Source organism: Strix uralensis, chromosome 1 (assembly GCF_047716275.1).
Source record: "Strix uralensis isolate ZFMK-TIS-50842 chromosome 1, bStrUra1, whole genome shotgun sequence".
In the NCBI taxonomy this organism is placed as follows: Eukaryota; Metazoa; Chordata; class Aves; order Strigiformes; family Strigidae; genus Strix; species Strix uralensis.
This window is the reverse complement of record NC_133972.1, coordinates 4,636,343-4,642,342: the sequence shown is the minus strand read 5'-3', so window position 1 is coordinate 4,642,342 and position 6,000 is coordinate 4,636,343. Positions and strand designations below refer to the sequence as shown.

Sequence of the window (6,000 nt, the reverse complement as noted above, 5' to 3'; positions counted from 1 at the left end):
AGGGCAGAGTCATTGCCTGCACACCTTTTCTCCCTCCACCTTCCCCACAAAAAAACCCCAGTAATCCCCCTTGCAAGGGGGGACATACCTGTAGCGTCCCATAGATTTTGTCTGCCATATGACTGAGGAGAGTAGCTCATGCTGCCCTCTCTTTCAGGCCAAATGTAGCTGAGAGGACTCAGCGAGTCTGGAAAGGCAGCTGGAAAAGCAAGTGGAGAAGTAGGTTAAATTCTTTTGAGGGATAAACAAAGGTAAATGAGATGCTCTGAATTTTTGCATAGGGGAAGTATGTGGGAAGGCAACAAAAGGAGTCAGTCCTAAAGTTGCTCCCATAAAGCAAAGAGCAGACTCCAGATTTTAAAATAAACCAAGGAAGTTTCATGTTAAAAAGTGCCCCACAAAAGCCATGCTAAGCTTGGGTAGAATAATAAAGTAGCCATCAGTTTTTCTGGGCAAGATAGGCTTGTCAGCACAGTCACAGTGAAGAGAACACATCAGTCAGTTGTTCATATAGGAGCAAGCCCAGCCGGGATTTCATCCAGCCTTTACATTGATGATTTCTGAAGAGTTACAGGAATTCACCTGTGTGGAGGACAGAGGTGCAGCTTGTATTATATATTGCCTTTCCTTTCTTCCTTCTAGTCAGGAACAAGTTATTCTGTTCTTCAGATGTAAGCTGAGCTATGAAACATTCTCTTCCATCCCGCTCCTTCCAAGGCCAACGATAAAAAGTCAACTGGTTTCAGCTGGAGCAAGACAGGATCTAAGAAAATCAGGAAGCCCAGTTCTCAGTGTACTGAAAAACTATGCATAATAGGGTAAAAAACCATAACAGCTTACAATGTGCAAGCAACATGCCACATATTACAAAGAAGGAGCTGTAGATGGGAATGAGACAACCAGAAGAATCTGTTCTGAGCTAAAGTGTGTGGAAGGACAGTGATGGGAGACAGCTGCCTGGAGCGTGACGCTGCATGCCATAGGAACAGATTTACTTTGTTTCAGTGGAAGGAAAAACCATAGCTTTCGGGCTGATGGTAACCCACCTCCCAGGGCTTACAAATTCAGGTTTTGTAAAGTAGGAAGCCCCTTGTGCAATGAAATACGGATGTTTGGATTGTGGTGAACAGCTGCCTGCATCAACATATAGTTTATAATGGACACACCTATCACATTGAAGGGCTGTTACCTGCTCTGATTTGTGATAGTTAGGTGTGCCTGGCTGGGACGAGGGTGAGTTATCAAAGCTGTTGCTTGACAGAGTGAAGCCTGGACACTTCTGTCTCCTTAAAACACCAATAGTTTGCTCCTGTGTGACCACTGTGCACTGAAGGCTTGGCTTTGGACTCTTAAGTTTTCTTCTGGGGAATAAATTCAGGGCTCGGTGAACAACTGGAAATTCTTTTTGACACCAAAAGCAGGTCAGGCCAGTGGTCAGACATGCTCCCTAACATGGTGCCAGTGTAACCCGCTACTTTTTGTGGTATTACAGTGTCTGTTTCACAGACACAGGAATTACTGTCCTGCACTAGAATCAGGGTCTACCCCCACTCAGAGACCACTCAGCAGAAAGGCTCCAGAGAAGAGAGGTGGATTTACTAAGCAGAGAGAGGGATCTTTAAGCCTATCATCTGAAGCCGAGGGTAGGCTGGGACAGCCCTGAAATTCAAACCGTCGCCCGATCCTCCCAAAGAAAGCCATTAGGATGCTATTTTATCTTAGAGCTTAAAAATAGCAGATGGTACCAGCAGTTGTTATATATATGCCTTTCATCAGGACACGGGATTTCCCCCCTGTCTTCCCCTTATAAGCTGAGGCCCTGGAAATGTACCCACACTCTCAAGTTTTGCCGGGAGGGGACAGGCAGCAACCTTAACGCTACATGGTCGGGGTGTGCCCCCTTCCACAGCCTGATGCAAAGGGTGTTTCCTCCCTCAAGTGACCAGACATAAGAGACACACCTATTTTTGTTTTAATGTAGTCACCACACTTTGATTTTCTTATCTATCAATCAGTCCAATGTGTCACATAGTTTCATGAGATTTAGTAGCTCTGTAGCTCCCTCCGGTCAGATGAGTGACACATACACCCCTTGGGCACATGCAGGAACCTTGCTGTCAACAGACAGGGGATCTCTCCCTCCCTTGTGGATTAACTCGCATAATAGGTTGTAATGGTTTAAACCATGAAGAATGAGGCTGAATATTCCTCCTGCATGGTTGTTGTCACCCTACCAATACCAGATGGTCTCACCTTTCTCTTGTCTGAGGGAGTTTCAGCCACGTGCATTACATGGCTTCACTAAGGGCAAATCATGCCTGACAAATCTGGTGGCCTTCTAAAATGGGGTTACAGCGTTGGTGGAAAAGGGAAGGGCAACTGACGTCATCTACCTGGACTTGTGCAAAGCATTTGATGCTACACAACATCTCTAAAATGGGGAGACACAGATTTGACAGGTGGAACACTCGACGAGGAATTGGCTGGATGGTCACACTCAAAGAGTTGTGGTTAACGGCTCAATATCTGGGTGGAGACCAGTGATAAGTGGGGTCCTTCAGGGGCCTGTATTGGGACCAGTATTATTTAACATCTTTGTTGGTGACAGGGACAGTGGGATCGAGTGCACCCTCAGCAAGTTTGCCAACGACACCAAGCTGTATGGTGCGGTCGACAGGCTGGAGGGAAGGGATGTGCCATCCAGAGGGACCTGGACAGGCTGGAGAGGTGGGACATGCAAACCTCATGGAGTTCAACAAGGCCAAGGGCAAGATCCTGCACATGGGTCGGGGCAATCCCAAGCACAAACACAGGCTGGGCGAGGAGTGGATTGAGAGCAGCTTGTGGAGAAGGACTTGGGGGTATGAGTGGATGGAAAACTGACTGTGAGCCAGCAACGTGCACTCACAGCCCAGAAAGCCACCCGTGTGCTGGGCTGCACCCAGAGCAGTGTGGGCAGCAGGGCGAGGGGGGGGATTCTCCCCCTCTGCTCCGCTCTCCTGAGACTCCCCTGCACTGCTGGGTCCAGCTCTGGGGGCACCAACACAGAAGGACACAGACCTGCTCGAGTGGGGCCAGAGGAGGCCACGAAGATGCTCAGGGGGCTGGAGCACCCCCCTGTGAGGACAGGCTGAGAGAGTTGGGGGGGTTCAGCTGGAGAAGAGAAGGCTCCGGGGAGACCTTAGAGCGGCCTCCCAGGACTGAAAGGGGCTACAGGAGAGGTGGGGAGGGACTCTTGATCAGGGGTGTAGGGATAGGACGAGGTGTAACAGTTTTAAACTGCAAGAGGGTAGATTTAGATTAGATGTAAGGAAGAAATTCTTCCCTGTAAGGGTGGTGAGACGCTGGCACAGGTTGCCCAGAGCAGCTGTGGCTGCCCCCTCCCTGGAAGGGTTCAAGGCCAGGTTGGACGGGGCTTTGGGCAACCTGGGCTAGTGGAAGGTGTCCCTGCCCGTCGCAGGGGCGTTGGAACTGGATGACCTTTAAGGTCTCTTCCAACCCAAAACTATGATTCTACAACTATGCCTGCTGTAAAAAACATGTTCTTTCATCACTTACCATCCTGCTATCTACTTTTCATCCCTGCATCTTGTTCTTCTGTCCTTCTGCACGCAAGGAGGTTTGCATTTTCAGACCAGAAGGGCCATGGTGGAGTCTAAGCAAAAACACCAGTGGTACCTGTTGTTCAGTCACCTGGAGGGGTGATTGAACTCTCCATCTGTCCCTGCACACTATGTTTTACAGCAAGTCTCCTTCCAGCTACTCCACCACATCGATGAGTCCTCCCATCCGATAAAGACATGGACGTGCTCCTTGAGGGACATCCTCTTCCCCTCCCAAATGTAGTCCTTTCCTATGCACCTCCCCCTCCCCAACCCATGGGATCTCCTTCATCCCATCAGCCGTCATCCACCCTCAAACTCGTCTGTCTCTGGCGACATGGTCTCCAAAGGTGAGACAACAAAGCTTTGCTGCCAGGATCCAAGATGTGCTGCTTGCTGTTCATCACGGCGTGTCAGTGCTGTACGCACGCCAATGCTGGGGTTGCTCCCCTCTGCCTGGGGAGGGGACCTGCTCCTGTCACCCCCCAGAGACTGGACCAGCTCCAAAGCACTGCTGTAAAGACACCCTCCCACCTCTGTCAGCATCCAGGGGCTCCTCAGCCGAGCTCAGGCCCCATCAGTGCCTGACAGCCCCATCGCCCCTCAGCCTCATGTTTCCCCACCATACCCCCCTGGGCCCCTCCCTATCACCTCCAAGTGCTCTGGCTGCCATCTCTCCTCACCACTTCCCCACAGCCTCCATCTCCCCTCAGCTGCCTTCCCACCTAGCCACATCCCCTCAGCCCCCTCTCCTCTTCCCCTCAGCCACATCCCCTCAGCCCCTCTTTGCTTCCCCTCAGCCACACTCCCTTGGCCCCCATCTCATCAGCCATGTCCCCCCAGCCCCTATCCCCCTCAGCCCAAACTCCCCCACCTCGCCTCCCCACACCTCTTCCCCTCGGCCACCCGCCCCTCCCGCTTCCCCTCAGGCCCTTCCCCTCACCCTCACCGCCCCGCAGTCCTCCTCCTCCGCTGCCTTCCCCTCAGCCATGCCCCTTCCCCCCCTCACGCCGTCCCTCACTCCCGCCCCACCCCACCCAGCGCCATGGCCCCTCCGCGCCGCACCCTACCCCGCTGCCCTGTCACTGCAGCCCCGCCTCAGCCCCGCCCGCCGCCCGCCCGGCCCCCGCGCCGCCCGCGCTCGCGGGGATTGGCGGGCGGTGGGCGCGGCGCCGCGCCATTGGCGGAGCGGCCGAGAGCCCGCCCGCGGCGCTAGCAGGGTAGGGCGCTCGGCGTGAGGCCAGCGGCGGCTCCGTTCCCTCCTCCTCCCCCGGCCGGGCCCGCAGGGGAGAGTGACACTCACCAGGCGGCTCCGTCCCGGCGGCAGCCCCCCGCGCCCCCCTCCGCCTCTGGTAAGGGCCGCCGGGGGGACTGCCGCTGCGGGCGGGGAGGGGGCGAGGGGACACCCCCCTCCAAGCGGGGAGCGGGCGCGGCGCCCTTTGAGGCGATGGAGGGGCGGCGCGGCCCGGCCCGGGGGCTCCGGCCTCGCCCTTGTGAGGGGCGCGCGGGCGGCCTGCGGCCCTGTGGGGCGAGGAGGGGCGCGGGGGGCCGGGCGGGCGGCTGGCGGGGGGCGGCCGCTCTCGTGGGTCTTTTGTGAGGGGCGCGGGGTGGGGGGTCGGGCCGGGCCGCGGGGAGCCGGGCTGCGGCGGTTGGCAGCCGGCGGCGAGGGAGCGAGGGCGGGCCGGGCCGGGCTGCGGCGCGGTGGGTGACAGGGGGGCTGCGGGGCGGAGGGCCCGGAGCATCGGGAGAGCATCTGCCTGGCGAAGTTTGTGGCTGGGTCATCCCAGAGGAAGTGGGAGCTGCCCGGGAGCGTCTTTGTTGCATGAGACGGGGGGAGAGGCAGAGGTGATCCCAGGAGGGCTGCTGCTCCTGCAGCTTTACTTGAAACAGAGCTAACTCCCCCCAAAATGCATCGGAAACGCGTTTTTTTTTAGTCGAGGGCATCGCTGTGAATCAGTACTTCTCTTTGGGACCTCTCAAAACTTTTTATAACGTGGTTTTTCCCCCCGTCCTTCCCCGCTATCCTTCTGTTTGGCCAGCCTCCTTCCCTGCTTTATAAGGATTGTTGCGGCGTTGCATCAGGGGATATTTGTGCTGTAATTCGGTAACACAGAAGGGAGAAGCATTTGCAGAGTTGCTGCTCGCTCGCAGCTTGGTGCGATGGGTGTGGCGAGCGCAGTGGATGCAGCAGACTCGAGGCCTGTATGGTAGCGTTGCCCAGTCATTGCAGATTCAAACAGCCATCCATATAGGTTGGGCCATGTTTCGAGATGAGCAAACTTCTTTCAGAGAGAACAGTTGTAGTTACAAGTATTAAACAAATGTTTACCACAGCGTGATGTAAGATCACTGCTGGTAAGTTTAAACTCAAGGCAGTGAAGTTTTTGGTTCTGAAGAT

General features: G+C 55.2%; 1 protein-coding gene across 13 annotated transcripts in view; it reads left to right on the top strand.

Annotated features, from left to right (window-relative positions):
- The first annotated feature begins 4,816 nt into the window (after positions 1-4,816).
- Positions 4,817-6,000, top strand: part of MAP4 (microtubule associated protein 4) — a 165,284-nt gene continuing 164,100 nt past the window's right edge. For all 13 annotated transcript variants that reach the window (XM_074875240.1, XM_074874877.1, XM_074874789.1 and 10 more), the window contains exon 1: positions 4,817-4,954. The gene's annotated coding sequence lies outside the window, so the exon portion shown is untranslated. The remainder of the gene's footprint in view (positions 4,955-6,000) is intronic.